At 41.8% G+C, this 18,550-nt stretch overlaps 1 protein-coding gene across 3 annotated transcripts in view; it reads right to left on the bottom strand.

Moving 5' to 3' along the window:
* Window positions 1-18,550, bottom strand: part of LOC117229132 (uncharacterized) — a 128,783-nt gene that overhangs the window by 49,633 nt on the left and 60,600 nt on the right. Inside the window, exon 1 of one of the 3 annotated variants that reach the window (XM_033485356.2) lies at window positions 14,045-14,979. The exons of the other annotated variants lie outside the window; for them this stretch is intronic. The gene's annotated coding sequence lies outside the window, so the exon portion shown is untranslated. Of the gene's footprint in view, window positions 1-14,044; window positions 14,980-18,550 lie in introns of those variants that run through there. 3 annotated transcript variants of the gene reach the window in all.

Below are 18,550 nucleotides of genomic sequence, written 5' to 3'. Positions count from 1 at the left end.
AGACTGTCTCATTGACAAGCTGCAGACTATCCGTGCGTAATTACGAGATTTATATTGACACAATCGTAACACTTCAGGATATCCCATAATTATGTTAACACCCGGTGATTCCTGAGGTCATTTGAAGTAACTTTTTCCTTTACAAAAACTTTCTCCGAGGCATCGTTCACGAGTTATTAACGAAAAACTGTGACCAATGAGAGGCGAGGTCAGCTGACGCGAGGCGGCCGGTGCCCTGTTCCGCTGATTGGCTGGGCCGCCTAGCGGCGGGCTACCTCGCCTCTTATTGGTCACTGTTTTTCGTTAATAACTCGTAAACGAAGCCGCGGATTGCATTTTCGGTAAGGAAAAAGTTACTTCAAATGATCTCAGGAATCACTCTTTGCCAAGAGTTAAGATAATTATGGTACACCCTGTAGTACGACCGTGTCCTAAACGCGAGTAGTGTATGTAGTTTTATAACAATGACGAGATTGGATTTACTTAAACTTCCTACGATTTTTATTAATATAATACAATTTTAAACTTCCTACGATTTTTATTATAATACAATTTTAAATTTCCTACGATTTTTATTATAATACAATTTTAAACTTCCTACGATTTTTATTATAATACAATTTTAAACTTCCTACGATTTTTATTATAATACAATTTTAAACTTCTTACGATTTTTATTATAATATAATTTTATATACAAATTTCTGACAAAAACATTTTTATAGCATCAAGAATTGTAAAAGGCAAAAATCATTTCAACTTATTTGGTAGATTTAGTGTTAACGCTATAAACCTACTGAGAATTGAAGCTATAAAACTTGCGTTGCTTTATAAGAACGACAAGACTGTATTCACGTAGAACTCTACTCATTTTTATTACAATGTATACTTAAACTAAGAAATTTATTTAACAATTCCCCTCGAAGGAATCCTTGCAATCTCAACAATGATAAAACCCACGATTTAAACCGACGATTTAACACAAGAAGATCATGCAGTCTACATAATCGACGTTCTTCGCAACAGAACCATTCCGAAATCAACGGGACGAGCTTGTCCAGAGAACGTATTTCCAAAAAAAAACGCTCTGTCGTACACTGTTTTGAAGAATTTGAATTCAGATTTGAATAATCGTTCGACGAACGCGTCGACGTAGAAATTTCGTGAACAATTGTTACGAACCGGCATCCGATTTCCACGGCGTTTCTCCCGGCGTGAAAATTCGCGGAGACCTGGACGAACGATAAGTGCATCGAGCTCGATGGGTTCCAGATCGTTGAGAGCCGAGATAGGAAGATATCGGTCGGACTCGCGCGCGACAACGGTACCCTCCTCGATCGGCGGCGAGTCCGGTTAATCGACTCGAGGGGTGCGAGTGCCGGGCGAACTGGAGCGAATCGTAATTGCCCGCCGGTTTTTGCGCGATTTATGCCTCTTAATAAACTCTTCTCGTATTTATAATCAAGAGTGCGCGGCCTTTTTACGCGGCGCGAGCGATCGCCGCTGGTCCGATTCGACGTGCATCTATCTTCCGGCTACCTGGCTCCCGTTCGTGTACAGTTAGGCCGCCTGGCCGAAGAAAGAGACGCGAGAGTCCGCCGCGACACCGCGTTATCGTGCACGACGGATATCGACCCCGAGCCGAAACGATAAATCGTCGATTATCGTTGCGAGACGCGACCGTCGGCCGACCGGCAGCTGACCGACCGACCGTCTCGCGGTAATTCGATCGGAACCTCTCGCGGACGGTCGCGGTTCGTTGCCGGCAACAATTAAAATTCTTGCGGGGCCCAATGATATCGGGCATCTCGGCTCGTCATTCACGGTTCTACCGTCCTCTTTGGCATCGATTAAGCGCAGAATGACCGTCCATTAATTCTATTCATAGCGAACCGCCGGCGACCAGTTTCCCGTACACGCGGCAAGCGTTCGTCTTGACAGCTCGAGCTGATACCAGATAATACGCTCGGCTAATAAACTGTTCCGCGATCTTCGACCTTCCGTCTGCCGTTAAGCGACCCTCGGAAGCCGATCGATGACTTTTCCCCGGACATTTTTAAACCCTAACGCCGACCGGCCGCAAGAATTTCTAGGATCCTCCGCTAACTGCAGCTTCTCGCTCGTGGAACACGCGTTGGGAACACAGGATTCTTCCTGTTCGCTCGGTTACTTGACCTCCCTCTACCGTCTTTTTTTTATGCTGCGCTCGCTTTCCGGCTCCGTATTTAGCTTCCTTCTTCGAATATTTATTACTGTCGCAGAGAGATCCACGCTTTGCTTTAGCAATCAGAGCAACGAATACGGTAAATTCTCTCGAATTTTGGAAGACGAGGTTCGATTGTTCGAGCCTCGCGGCTCGTTTTCATGGTTCTTGACGATTAGCAACTTTGGAAACGAGCCGCGGGGCTCGAATAATCTTCATAATGTCCATTAACAATAAGATAAGGCGAATAATAAGGAGAACAATGTTCGTTCTTGTTCACAAGCTAAAGGACAATTGTAGGGAATGTGCTGTATGTGTGTATTTAGTGCGCTGAATTGTAATACAATCTTATAATTTTTTAAGTTTCATATATGCTGTGTTCTGTGTGTTTAAGTCGCTAATTTTAATTTCATTTTATGGTGTATTTGTATATAAGTGGTATGTAGTCGTAACGGAATTAAGTTATGGTTGAGCCACAGAGACAGCTTAAAGGAAGAAGATGTAAGGAAACGGAACCACTCGTAATCCGTAACCAATGGAGCTATTATTATTATTTATTTAGTGGTTCAGCGATCCCCACTGTAATGTATATTAACAATTTCAATAATCATGAATCAATAAATGTGGTACACGTGATTTCGACGTTAAATCTAGTGTCAACTGTTTGTCGACGCGAGTACAAATTCTCTTCAATTTTTCTTCAGATGGTAAACAAAAATGGAGAATTTGGGAAGACGAGATACGATTATACGAGCTACGCGGCTCATTTCTATAGTTTCTGATTGTCAATAATTATAAAAGCGAGGTGCAAGACTTAAACGATCGTATCTCCTCTTCCCAAATTGTTCATTATTGTTTACAAATTGAAGGAAAATTAGGGAGTATTTACTGTATTTTTTCTCAGCTGGCTTGGGAAATACCATAATAGTAATAATTATAGTATGATATAGTAATAATAATAAATAGTATAACATAATAATAAATAATGGTATATTATATATAATATAATAATAGTGATAATAGTATAATAAATATTAGTATATTATATATAATATAATAATAGTAATAATAGTATAATAAATAATGATATATTATATATAATATAATAATAGTGATAATAGTATAATAAATATTATTATATTATATATAATATAATAATAGTAATAATAGTATAATAAATATTATTGTATTATATATAATATAATAATAGTAATAATAGTATAACAAATAATGATATATTATATATAATATAATAATAGTGATAATAGTATAATAAATATTAGTATATTATATATAATATAATAATAGTAATAATAGTATAATAAATAATAATATAGCAGTAATAATAATAATAATAAATAGAAATACCACATTTCTTCTTGATCTCCACAAGAATTCGGTATTTTCTTTAATCTTAGCATATGTAGCAACTAAAATCACGGGTCGGACAGTTTCGGGAACAATAAAAGCCAGAGATGACGACACAAAGATGTCAGCCATCTTCCTCCCATCCAAAAATCTTGCCAAATTCCTTGCTCTCGCATTACCAATAATATCCACGCGTGCTCGAAGCTGGTATTTCGTACCAGCCGAAGCAACGAGAGACGACGTTACCGAGCATCGTAGGCAGACCCGGTTGCGGCCACGCGATCCTCTCGATCGCGAACACGATCTAAATCATCGTCTATAACAGACACCCGAACGTCCGAGCACCGCAGCAAAACCGAAAGGCTCCGCGGCAGCGTTCGACCCGTTCCCGTTACGCGCAGACTAATATAATTACTCCGCGACAGAACCAGTTATTAAACCGTCGCAAAAAGCCCGGCGCGGAATCGCTCGGCTGTGTACGAGCAGCGGCGCGAGGTTCACGCGGCTACACGACGAAAGGGTGACGTTCATTAGCGGGACGGCGAGTGGACGTTTTATTGGCCAATAAATTCCAGCGACGCGAGAAGAGCCCGGCGTTTGGCCCTGTCCACGGGCGGGACGGTCGGGCTGCAGCTCGAACCACCTGGCGAACGCGGCGTTAATTCTTTGTCCAAACATCGCTCGGCGCAACGAAAATTGGAAAGCGGTGGCAGCCAGCCGGAAGAAAATTGGTTATTCCCTCGAAATTACCGCTCCGCGTCGGAAAATCTCTCCCGGCAATTTTCTCCGATGGAACGACGACCTTATTATGGATAACGGTGCCGGAAGATACCGGCAACTCTTTATCCGAACATTCCTATCGAACAGAAATCAAAAGTCCGAGGAAACGAGCTCGCTGGAAGAATGTTCCGCGCTCCCGTGCGTTCAGATCTCTCGGACTTATCTAGAGGACGTCTCGATTCATCGAACGTACAATAAGTTGTACTCTATTTATATTATTTTATTTATTTCTAGCAGTTTATTTATTTATTTATTTTTATTTATCGATGTATTTATTTTCGATATATTTATTTAAAAGAAACCAGTCAGTTGAGGAATGCATATTACACCGACAGGATAAACACCAATGAATTTACTGTAAATATTAATGCTTATTGTTTCTATCATAAATGGATATCTATATGCCATATATCGTGTTATATTTAATTTCTATGGAAAAATTAATATCGTATCAATTTCATGAACAATACAATTTAGCGAGTTGCGATCAGGAATTCGGACGTCCGCAGTGAAGGGTTAAGTTTAGTCTAAAATGTATTCCTTAATGAATGGTAATTTCTTGTAGCCGCAAATAAATAAAGTCACTAAATAAATATATCATGTTATATTTAATTTCTACGCAAAAATTAATATCGTATCGATTTCATGAACAATAGAATTTAGCGAGTAGCGGTCAGGAATTCGGACGTCCGCAGTGAAGGGTTAAGTTTAGTCTAAAATGTATTCCTTAATGAATGGTAATTTCTTGTAGCCGCAAATAAATAAAGTGACTAAATAAATATATCATGTTATATTTAATTTCTACGTAAAAATTAATATTGTATCGATTTCATGAACAATACAATTTAGCGAGTTGCGATCAGGAATTCGGACGTCCGCAGTGAAGGGTTAAGTTTAGTCTAAAATGTATTCCTTAATGAATGGTAATTTCTTGTAGCCGCAAATAAATAAAGTGACTAAATAAATAAATAAATAAACAAATAAATAAATGTTTATTCTGTGGAACCGTGTTGAAACTATCGACTGGTTCTAATGAATTCAAGCGAGTCATTCTTCGACTGCAGTTGTCCGCAATGGAGCAGCAAATTATTTTCTAATTCCACGGGAGAAGTGGCCACGTCTTTGAATGAAAAAAACAAAAAAAAACAAAAAAAGTAAAAAAAGAGAAACGCGCGCGTGAAAGATAGTATCTTTCGTAGTTAACGCAAGATTTAATTTCTCTCGACCGATGATTCAGCGTTTCTAGCGGTACGATATATTTTATTCGCCGGGTATTTACGTTAATATGCAATCTATTCCGGTTAGCAGCTGCGGCCGCAGCTTCGCCAGCAGGAGCACCGTCGAATCTCGGTCACTCGTGGTTGCCCGTGACGCAATAAACTCGTTGTTATTATCATCATTATAATTACTTGGCTATGTGAGTCGCGTCGTGCACGGATCCCGTTGCGTGAAACGCGGAACCCGGCAAAAAGGAAGAGGCTGCGTGCTCTCCGCGAGTACGCCACGAGAGATAAGCGGGCCCCGGCGCGCGCGGCGGGCCGGGACGGGCCCCTCGAGTTCTAGCTATGGGGGGCGATCGATGACGCGGGGCCCGAGCGTGGTCGCGCGAGCTGAGAAATGATCGAGCACGACGGCCCGTGAAAAGGGGACGCGGCGTTGGTTGTCCTTCGATGCGGAGAGGAGATTGCGAGCTTTCGCTAACTCGCACAGACAGGCTGCTGGTCTCTCCTCTCTTCTTTTTTTTTCATTTTATTCCCGTCTCTCTTTCTCTTTCTCTCTCTCTCTCTCTTTCGCGCGCGCGCTCTCTTTCTTCCTCTTTTTCTTTCGTCGAATCGCCGGTGACTCGGCAAGTGCAGCCGTGTAAGGTTTATCGACCCGATTCCGGAATGATTTCTAAGGTCGGGGACTTACAGTCCGGATTCGCAATGTCGATTGATCCGGTCCTGATAGTACCAGGAAGGAAACCGGAAAGTCTCGCAACAGGTTCGGAGACATCGAAGTTCTAATAAGCAATTGTCGATGCAGTCGTAAGCGACGTCGCAGTGCTGTGGTTGCTTCAGCTTCCTGCAATTCTGTGGCTGCAAGAAAAAACGCGGCAAGTCGTAATCTCAAAAAAATTTAAGTTATAACGCGTTCATTGAAACGCGGCATACAGAGTTTGCGTGTTTATTAGACAAAAGATCGCGAAAATACATTTCATAAACTGAAAAGAATTATGCAATTTGAAACACTGCTAATAAATCGTGCATTCTCTCTAATTGACGCTCAGATTGTGGACGAAAATGGACAATTTGGGAAGAGGTGACACGATGCTAATAAATAAATAATAATAAATAACCCTGCGACTCGTTTTTATACTATACTCGTCAACGACTATAAAAACGAGCCGCAAGGCTCGAATAATCGTGTCTCCTCTTCCAAAATTGTCCACTTTTGTGCACAATCTGAGCGTCAATTTTGGAAAATTTACTGTTTTAATAACTTAAGCGACAATATCTCGGAAGTGAAAACACGTCACCTGGCGTTCTTCCTTGCAGACACAGCGTTAAGGTAGACCTATGTCTATTTAGCATCGACTTTGAGGAAAGCGTACTTCGAAAGCCCAAGTTCAATGAATATTAAGAAGTTGTAAAGATCTGCCTTATGCGTCGAAGTGTTCGTTGAAAGTATGCTCAGGCTTTCTCTAATGGTAATCACTAGATTGCGGATCTGTGCGCGAAATAAAAATTGACAATAAAACAGGCAAATTAGCCAAGTGTAGTATTCTTTCTTTCGCAGATAATTTGAATAATTTGAAATCAATTCATCAACATTCTTCATTTCAGTTGATCTGTTTCTCTAGCTTCAGCTTCATTTTTGCCATAAACGCATAAAATCCGCAGTTCAGTAATCACCGATAACAGCGATTTTGACACATTGATGATCAGACTGCGGATTTCGCCCGCTTATAATAAAAATAGGTAGAATTCTATTAGAACAATTTCACGATTTCTATTATTTAGAACTCGCTAGAATTATTCGAAACGGGAATATAAATGTCTATGCAGTTTCTGTTCCTTGCAGCTGACGCATAAAACTTTCATTTTGCACAAATAAAATCAATAAAATTTTGATCAAATGCCTATTACATTTTCACAGGCGAACTGCACGCAACGTTTTGCAAAAGAAATGTTATAAAAATTTGCAAAAGAAGCTTACATATTTTTGTAGAAATCGCGACGTCGCAAAATTTTGCAGAAATTCGTTAGAAAAAGTTTGCAAAAGTTTGCAGAAGTTTGCAATTAGGATCCATCGCAGCGTTCACGCTCTGTTTGAACGGATATCAACGCTGTAATCGAAGCTATACCGCGCCCGATCGCGGAATATTGAACTGTTTCGTGGACGGTGACACGGTCGCGGCTAAAATAATTGCAGGCGCGCTGCACCGGCTGCGCTCGCCGCGCCGAACGGAGCTATATGACAGTGCACCCGGCTACTGGAACGACCCCGGCGACCCCGGGGGTCACTGACGAGTCGGCACCGCGCGACACAGTAATTCAGACTGATAGTTCGCGCCCCGTTGCTGCCGGATTTAGATGCAGGTGCGCGGATGCAGCCGCGTGCACTGCGATGGGAATGCGACGTCTCGCAACAGTCCAGTAATTGCTAATTAAATGAAACGTTTCTCATTGGGATGGAATGCTGTTAATCGCACGCGAAAGATCGAGGGAAAACATGATGCATTATGATCGAGACATTTCGAAGTTAATCACTTTTCGCGGCCGACGTGTGCTACCTCCGCGATATTCATCTCGGTAGCCCGTAATGACCGAAGTATAATATTTACTCAATGTGATTGATTTTTCAATTTTTCAGATCCGCGGACTGCTGTGGGACGGACGTGGAATCGGGAAGAGTGTGATTTTTTTCACGAAATCTTCCTAAATTTGAACGGATCTTGGGAAATTTATTAATTCGAACGATCAGCGACCTTTGATGAGACTTCACCGTGTTTTTTTGATCCTTCGTTCTCGTTTTCTTTATACTGACCCTTTTAATAGGATTCTCAATTTGATCAAAATTTATGCCAATGACATTCACTTTTTCATTGATGATTTTAATAAATTTATAGTTAATTTATAAAATTAATTCTTATTAAATAAGTTTAAATTACTTTATAGAATTAATTTCATTAATTAAATTTAAATTAATTGATATTGCAATCATATTGTTTTATCTTGATTTTTATTGTTATTATTATTCTATTATTATTACTATTACTATTATTGTTCTACTATTATTATTACTATTACCATTATTATTCTACTACTACTACTATTATTATTATTATATTACTATTATTATTATTGTTATTATTATTATTATTACTATTATTACTATTCTATTGTTATTACTATAAACATTATTATTATGATTATTATGATGTTGAATTTTTGTAGAAAAATAAAAAGGGCGTCCGACCCGTTCAAGCAGAATAAATGAACTCCAATTAAATGTTGACATCGTGAGAACAGCGCGCCGCGGAGCGTAAAACAGAATTCTTGCGCGAGCATGTGTCGATAATCGGTTGGAAAGTCGCCTAAACGATCGCACCGCCGGGAACAAGTATTTCGGCGGCTGTTTTTCTTGTCGTCGCCCTCGAGAAAAACGATCGAGATCGATCGCGCGATTCTTTTCCCCGTGTTTTCCGCTCGCGGAAACACGTGTTCGGAGCGTTCCTTTTTTTTTCTTTTTTTCGAGATTAAGATGTTATCGGTGCTTATTCAACGGGCGGACAGGGATATCGGCAGGTTAACCGGCAGATTCTTCGATCGTAAAACGCCTACGTAGCCGCGATTACGGCAGGATAAACACGAGATCCGACGCAATTTGCCGCGGAATGAACGCGAATGCGATGTAATTTGCACCGGGATGCGAGCCGTACCGCGGTGTGCCGGCCTGTGTGGAATTCTGTGTGGGCACGCGAACGGGGAAATGAAAAGTGATCGGAAGCCACGGTCCATTAAAAATAATCAATGAACTAGGCGGACGTGAAACTTACGTCTTTCTTTACGGACTCCTGTTCCTGCGCAAGGAATCGTAGAAAGTAGTTCTGCACGAGAGCCGTGGTGTAAAACTTTGCCGCCACTGTTACCGTCCTTGCGTTAGGATCGCAAAATCATCAGTCTGCTATCTCATCGGTCTGTTTATTAATCATTATTATACTATCATTAGGCTACTAGATCATCGGATTAGGTCGTTAATAATTTTACCGAGCTGTGGAATTAAAATATCGGCGTTCTCCGCCAAAAATTTGTCCACTGTTGTTTTTATTTGGCATCTGATCATTTTCCGCCGTAACTGGCGAAACATTAATTCGTTTAACGAGTTCGATCAGTGATTATTAATCGTAACGATTAGTTATTTATTGAGCTTGGACGGGAATTTAACGGCCAATTATAAGATCAAAAAACACAGTGGTTTGGTAATATAATATATTATATGTAATATTAATTTTAGGAATTACATATAATATTAATTATATATAATATTAATTTAAGGAATTACATGTAATATTAATTATATATAATATTAATTTAAGGAATTACGATTATTTTATTTTACATATATGTATATGGACTATGATAACGTTGCGAAATTATATTATGTATATATATATATAATATAATACAAATATATGAATATAATATAATATAATATAATACAAATATATAATATATAATATATATATTATATTATGTCACAACCGGTCAGCAGTTTTCATTTTCTCTCAATCGAAAGTTGCTCCTATAGGAAAATCCTTAATTAATTGATCGCCGAGCGAATGATCGCTAAACTAAGCGCAAATGTCATCCGAACAATTTTCGAGTATATTCTCCGGACCGTATCGAGCTTCACTTTCCCGTCCGCGGTCGCATGAAATCCACAGACCCGCGATAAATGACCCCGGTAGCCCGGGACCCGAGCAAGAAGACTATAGTTTATAGATCAACAATAGTTACGAAGGGACAGAGAGAGAGAGAGAGAGAGAGAGAGAGAGAGAGAGAGAGAGAGAGAGCAGGTTCCGTCCATGGAACACGGAAGACGGAAGTGTAGCTTTGCGAGAACGACCGACAAGGTTGCGCAAGAACCTCGCTGGGAACACGGTTGCCTTTGATCCGGGCCGCTCTCGGCCAGGTTCAACGTTTCCGTTTCTCCAACCCCCGACGCTCGTAGAAGCTTCGGCGTCCTTTTTCACGGCGTGTCCACCCCGCGAGCAGCCCCGGGAACAACGATCGTCCGTGCTCCGTTGGGAGAACGTCGCTCCCGTCGGAGACGTCAGGCGCCGAAAGGGTCGCCTGAGCGTGGAGCGGCCATAAGGCCGGTGGCACGATTAACGGCCGTCGAAGAAGTATTACGGAAGTATGACAACGGTAATAGATAACTGGAAACGAGCATCGACGCCGGGGACGCCCGTGCACGGGACGTATCGCGCCGGGTTTTTCGATCGGAGTCACGTTCGGCTTCGTTACGGTATTCAACTGGCCCCGAGAGTTAACGCGGAGAAATCATAGGATCGGCCATCAAGGACTTCGCAACTGGTAGCGGAATTGCCGCGCGTGCACGCCGAGCTGATCCGACCTTCTCTCGCTCTTTCATCTATCGCCGCCTCTTCGTCCCCGGAATTCGCCGATTTTGGGAATACGGTAATGTCTCCCTTACTGACGCTCAGGTTGTGTACAGAAATGGACAATTTGGGAAGAGGAGATACGATTATTCGAACCTTATTCGACTCGTTTTTATAGTTGTTGACAATCGATAACCATAAAAAACGAGCAACAAAGCTCGAACAATCGTATCTTCTCTTCCAAAATTGTCCATTTTTGTGGACAATCTGAGCGTCAATTAGAGAGACATTACTGTACTTTGACCATTTGGGGCACAGGATTTCAGGAAATTAATTGGACCCATTTTGCGCGGAGATTTTATTGCGCTTGAAATTGAACGAAATTGGTATATTCTTATTAACAAAGGATAAAGCATGATATGAGAAACATGAAGAAATAATAATAATTCGATTCAATGCCACATGGGTTTATGAATGCGCATGCAGCTGTTGCAATATTTCGAGGTGGGTCTAAAAGTTTCCCACCATGCATTACCGTGCATCAAAAAGATGGGACATTTTTAATCCCGCCGCGCAACAAAGGATTAAACAATCGCGTCCTGCGATAACCAGTGATCGTGCGAAATTAGCTTTCGGCTCATAATACGACTTTATTTGAGTTAATGATCGACGGGGTAACGATTAGGTGGCGGATTTTTATGCGAAATAAAAATTGTTTCCCTTGATTGCAATTAACCCTTTGCACTCGAAGCTATTTTAACTGTAAATTTAAAATAATTTTTCTGACTTGTAGCATTTTCATTTTACATGACAAAGTGCATTTTATGCGCACGAAATTGAGTCTTGTGACTCATACGGCAGTTGTTGCATTTTCAACCATTTTTTAAATCTAAACTTTGTTGATATAAAAATCACCTTAGAACGCGACGTAACAAATTTGGTGCCTCAGAGTCACCAGCCGAGTGCAAAGGGTTAAAAGATGTCATATGAAAATATATTTTCTCTGTTAATTATTAAATTGTATATTATAATAATGTAATGTAATGATAATTATGCAATGTATAGTATAATAATTAAATTGAAAACAACGCAATAGAATTTTTAAGATCATTCATTGTTCCTCGTCTCATCTACACAGTTTTGTCATAAATGCATAAAATCCGCCGTAATGATCCTCCAGTAATGATCAAACTGCGGGTTTTTATACGATATAAAAATTATGTTACGTTGTCACTGCGCTGTGCAATCGGATCGAACCAAATAAAAAAGAATGATGTTTATAAACTGCAAGAAACGTGAGTCAAACAGAAATTCCCTCCTTCCTGAAATAATTTCAGTGAATCGAAAATAATGTTTCAAAATCTTATAATGCTATCATCGTTTGAAATTTCTCCTGCTCATTCATGCCACAAGTGCATCGAATCCGCAGTCTAGTAACGATTCTTCCAATTTTTAATCCCGAGGTTATTTAACTGCGGCACCATCGGGTTGATAAACCCGTTTCACTTTTCTTTTACACTGGATCGTTTCATAGCAAGTGGATCGTTGGACAAAAAGCGTTAGCGATAATGTCCTCCATGTTGGAGGAACTATGACTCAAGCGATGACTGGATCGCGGATCCTCCAGCGAAGTCCTACTTTCACTCGTTATTTTGTATAGTAAATATCAGGATGAAGGAACAATTAGGCACGCCATTTTAACACGTTGGTCGCGCGGACATCGGACGAAACGACCGATGATTGGACGAAATTAAGGCAATTCTTTAAATAAAGCATACGCTGATAAGACGAGATTCGCGACAAAGATTGTCTTTGCTGTTTCGACAGGCTAATTTGCTGTGTTCAATATGTTGACGTAACAACGAATCGTCGTGTTTGAGCAGAATTACTTCGCCGACGCTGAACAAAATCGTTTCTCGAGTCTGAACGAAATAGTTCGTCGAGTCAGAACGAAATAGTTCGTCGAGTCTGAACGAAATAGTTCGTCGAGTCAGAACGAAATAGTTCGTCGAGTCTGAACGAAATAGTTCGTCGAGTCAGAACGAAATAGTTCGTCGAGTCTGAACGAAATAGTTCGTCGAGTCTGAACGAAATAGTTCGTCGAGTCAGAACGAAATGCTTTGTCGAGTCCTGCCAAAATATTTTATCGAGCCCGAAATAAAATGCTTGACCAAAAAGTCGCTATCCGCCAATCCCATAAATATACACCCGCTCGACTTTCACCGTGGTCTCGGACCGGCCGTAGGACCCTCGGCGAATAATAAAGCCACGATAATAACAACAATGGTAATATATAGCCGGCAGTCGGCTCGAAAAAGAAGCAAGAAGCCGTCGATACATGAAAACCGAGCCCGTACGTCATCCCCCTAGCCGCAGGTCGCAACCACCATGCCACCGATTCCCGGAATGTCGGTTCTGTTCCCGATGCCATAGACTCTATGGGAAGTTGTAACGTCGCCAAGTAACAACGACTGCTGCGCGAAACGTTCGCGACACTGTCCAACCATTCGGCCTTGACGGCGCATTGAAGAGTCACCGAAATCAGCACGGTACCTGTTATCTAGTTGATCGGATCGTCTCCGAGCGTAACCTCGACATAACCTTGGAAGAATAGTTTATCAACTGGCGCTGTTAGATAAGCGAAATCTCGGAGAACGACGAGACGTTGGCAGAAATATGAACACTTGTTGCCTGACATCAAGATTGCAAATGATCAAAAAGAACCTTTTGGATGCCCTAATTTCTATAGACTGCGAATTTCACGCATTTCTAAACAAAAATATGTAGATCAGTCTGAAAGCAGTAAAAACGTTTGGACCATTTGAAAACGTTACCGCGTTATTTGCAAGTCGATCGAATTATTCAGAAAGGAAATAAATGTTTCCGTGGCTCCTGTGTCTTGCAATTGAAACGAATGCGGCTGATTTTTATATCGCATAAAAATCCGCGGTCTACTAATCGCCTAGGTGCGTCTCGCGCGATTCCAGCCGATGAGAAGGTCGAACAGAGATCTCTCTAGAGGACGGCAGGGATCGGACGCGATTTTCCCGAAGAAACGAAGAACGAGAGACACGCGGAAGGTGTACCTGGATCTCCCTTGGGATCAGCCTGGTCCGTGACTAGTCGGTCCTCGTGATTACTTCATCGGCGCGTTCGCTCGCTCCGAATCCTGGTGTCCCGTTCGCTGAATAGTTCGGCTCCCGGTGCCGGTGGCGATCGCGTGCGGCTCGGTCGCCATTCTGATACTCTAAACGCGGCTCCCCGAATCCCTCGAATCACTCGTTCATCTTCGAGACCGAACCCTTTTTTTCCTCAACTGAAATCACAGGCGGCCGACAACTGTTGCACTCGAGGGTCCCCAGGTGGCTGGGACCTGGTCCGACGTCCTTGAACTGCTCGCACGCGGCTCACTCTGTTCTCGCCCAATCCTCGAACTTATCCACTGTCTCGGATCTAGGTCAACGGCGAATAGACGCCTCGTTTCATCTTCGGAGGTACGGCTCGCCGAACGGACCCCTTCGAACAGCTGACCGAGGCACTCAGGCCGGAAGGATCGAAATCCTAGGGAAGATCCTTCGAGTCATCGTTGCGAGTCACTTTCCGAGGACACGTTCGTGCCTCCGATCAGTTCATCGAACAGCTGATCCAGGATTTCTCTATCTGCGCGAAGATTTTTCAGCAGATCCACGTTCCTGGGATTTCGCAGCGAGCTGTCGATCGGTCGATTCACCGAGGTGTGTGTCCCCGAACAGCTGATCGTGATCCAGATTCCGGCAAGACGATGTGTAGCAACCGTCGAATAGGATCTTGTACTAGGTCACTGACGGGCCGGCCGATTCGACACGGTTCTCCGGATGTCATCGACGAGATGGGGGGAACCTCGCAGGAACCGCGATCCCGCGATCGTGACCAGACGATGGCACGACGTGTCCTGCTGACGCGGAGGATTCGGTCGAGTCAGCCAACGAAATGGTCGAGGTTTAACCGTGACGGACGCCGGGCTGGCACTGAACGGCTTAACCGGTATAGAACCACTGACCATCACCATCGCAGCCATCACCCGGCCCTCCTCGTCTCCTTCCTTCTCTTGGCCGCGTGTTCTCTTCCTTGGCTAGATCCTCTCTCTTTCTCTCTCTCTCTTTCTCTCTGTCCCGCTCTCCCTCCACCTTTCTCTCTTGTCCGGCTGTCTCTCGGCCCTCTTCGCCGCTTCTCCTGTTTCTCGTTCACCCTCTTCTTTTCTACCGCTAACTACTATCGCCACCGTCGCTCGTCCTTCTTACGGCTCCGGTACCACGCTGCGTCTTCGGCTATTCAAGGTCATCCCGGGGTAATACGTCAAAATCATGGCACGCGCGCCGATTCGGCCGTTCGATCTGGTTCGATTATAGATCCGATTGGGTGATTAACAGATTCGAGGATTAAAGTCAAAATTGTCTGCCTAAACTGCGAGATCTAGAGCAGCCAAACTTTTCTTGTTTTCGCGGCGTTTTCTCGCTTCTGCGATCATTTTGGCGAGCGCGAACCGATACAGTAATTTCTCTCTAATTCGCGTTCGGCTCGTGCACAAAAATGGATTGCACTCCTTTTCGCAGTGGCCGATTGTAGATCCGATTGGGTGATTAACAGATTCGAGGATTAAAGTCAAAATTGTCTGCCTAAACTGCGAGATCTAGAGGAGCCAAACTTTTCTTGTTTTCGGGGCCTTTTCTCGTTTCTGCAATCATTTCAGCGAGCGCGAACCGATACAGTAATTTCTCCCTAATTAGCGCTCGGCTCGCGCGAAGAGAAAAATGAATTGCGCTCGTTTTCGCGGTGGCCGATCGTAGATCCGATTGGCGGATCCATAGATTTGTGGATCAAAATTAAAATTGTCTGCCTAAATTGAGAGGTCTAGAGCAGCAAAACATTTCTTGTTTTCGGGGCGTTTACTCGTTTCTGCAATCATTTTGGCGAGCGCGAACCGATACAGTAATTTCTCCCTAATTCGCGCTCGGCTCGCGCAAAGAGAAAAATGAATTGCCCTCGTTTTCGCAGTGGCCGATTGTAGATCGGATTCGTGGATCAAAATCAAAATTGTCTGCCTAAATTGCAAGATCTAGAGGAGCCAAACTTTTCTTGTTTTCGCGGTGTTTTCTCGCTTCTGCGATCATTTTGGCGAGCGCGAACCGATACAGTAATTTCTCCCTAATTCGCGCTCGGCTCGCGCAAGGAGAAAAATAAATTGCGCTCGTTTTCGCGGTGGCCGATTGTAGATCCGATTCGTGGATCAAAATCAAAATTGTCTGCCTAAATTGCAAGATCTAGAGGAGCCAAACTTTTCTTGTTTCCGCGGTGTTTTCTCGCTTCTGCGATCATTTTGGCGAGCGCGAACCGATACAGTAATTTCTCTCTAATTCGCGCTCGGCTCGCGCAAAGAGAAAAATGAATTGCGCTCGTTTTCGCGGTGGCCGATCGTCGACGATTATAAAAACGAGGTGCAAGGCTCGAATAATCGTACCTACTCTTCCCGAATCGTCCATTTTCAGTGCGCAATCTGCGCGCGAATTAAGGAGAAATTACTGTACATCGACGTCCGCAGTTTCTTTTCATATTTCCACTGTTTGCAGTGGTAAATGCATAAAATCCGCAGTCCGCAATGATCGGCGTCTATTCTATTGACCGTTTTTATGGTCCCGCTATTAGGTGATATTTTCTTGGACTCGCGGCAGTAACGTCGGCGAGCTAAGAATTAATTGCGGTACGTACTTTCTTTCGCTAATGATTTTAACGAATTAAAAACATGGCAATACTGTGCTGTATCCCCTTGGCCATCTCGTTAATGACCTCGGCAAATGAAAAATTAAACAGTTAGACGCCTCTCGCGTTCCACAACTCGGTTTCTTCCCTCCGCTAATGGCTCCAGTAAATTAGAAACCAAATCGATCTACACACAAGATGCTTTCGGATCTTGTGTATCGCACCTTCGTGTAGGCTGTTCTTTTTTTCTCTTTTCTTTTTTCTTTTTCTTTTTTTTCTTTCTTTCCTTCTTTCTTTTCGAGCACATAAAATTTCGCAGTCTGATAATCGCGGTACAGATGTAACTATTAATTTGAAGTAAAAGCTACTTTCTGTAATTGTTGATCACAGGTCGTTGCAATTACCTTGATTATAATGCCGGGCAAGCAAATAATTGACTGTTGCGGAAAGTAATTCGTGCTAGAATTAATTGCCGCATTCTAATCGGATCACAGTTCGCACTGTTCTGCGGTCTCGCTAGTGTTTTTTCTTTGCCAGGCTTTCCACTGATACTAAAAAAAAAGAGAAAAAAAGAAAAACGACGCAGCAGGATTTTTTGAAATTTCAGAAGCAAAAAGTTATTCTAGGGTAAACACGGGTAACTCGGTGATAATTTCATACTTTTCTTGCTGAATCATGCTATTGGCTTGCTGTGGGGCTGAGTAATGGATGCAACGCTAGGTCAGACGTTTATGCGAACAAATAATGGGCGAAGAGAAATTGAAACAGAAATATCGCATTAAAAAGAACATCTTCAGGTCTACGTTCAAGTTACAGGCAATTGATCCGATCTTATTTCTAAAATTTAAGAAATAAGAATTTACTTGTCTTTCGTAAACAATAATAAAACTGTTATCGTTATAAATGACAATTTAATGCTCACATTTGAATAACGTTTCAAGGTATCTTTGAACAACACATAATTGCATAATACGCGCTCTTCCAAAATTAGCACGAAAAACGATGCATTCCTTATAATTGACTGCAAGAAAACGCAAAACGAATTTGCGTAAACTGTTTACCTAACTGCTAACTCGCTTATTCCTTGCCTATAATAATATTAGTTTTTGTTCTTTATTGTAAAAATGAGTTTTCATCCATACATGTAAAATAAACAAACAAACAAAAATAAATAAATAAATGTTAATCTATTTGACACGAACAACTTCGCACGTAATATTCGCAGCGCATTCACTTCGATAGGTGACAAAAGCAGCCCACGCTGCGACGTTAAAACAGATCATGCATTTTTCATAGCCATCCTAGTACCACGAATAGTCCGCGGATCTTCGTGCAATATTTTGCACCTTTTTTTTTACCTTTTATTAAAGGTATCATCAATTGCAACAAATAGCAACTGAATAAAAGGTTGTTTTCTGTTTCAATAATTTTGATAAGATTACAATAACGTGTCCGATAACTTTTCAAATCTACCGACAGTCTTCCAGCCACGTAGTCCATCTTCTCGTATCAGCTATAAATTCTTAAAAACCGCGGTCCGATCGTGAAAATAAGATACGATCGAAGCGATTCCATCTCCCATTGAGAAAACGCCAACAAATGAGCCGTTTATTTTGAAAGTGTGGCATAAGTCACTTTGTTTTTAAGTCGATATATTTAAGGGTTTGCGTTTTAACACGTTTAAAAATATGGATGCTAACTTTCGAGAAGATTTACTTGTATTTGTTATCTCAGGATACCGATATTTCTCTTTCGGTATAAATAATTTAATAATAATTTAATAATAAACATTAAAAAATCACCACTTTTCATTACGGTAAAGTGACTTATGCCACTTTCAAAATAAACGGCTCAAA

The sequence above is a fragment of the Megalopta genalis genome, chromosome 15 (assembly GCF_051020955.1).
Source record: "Megalopta genalis isolate 19385.01 chromosome 15, iyMegGena1_principal, whole genome shotgun sequence".
Lineage (NCBI taxonomy): Eukaryota > Metazoa > Arthropoda > Insecta > Hymenoptera > Halictidae > Megalopta > Megalopta genalis.
Note: the sequence above shows the minus strand (reverse complement) of the source record. Positions and strands in the feature narration are given on the sequence as shown.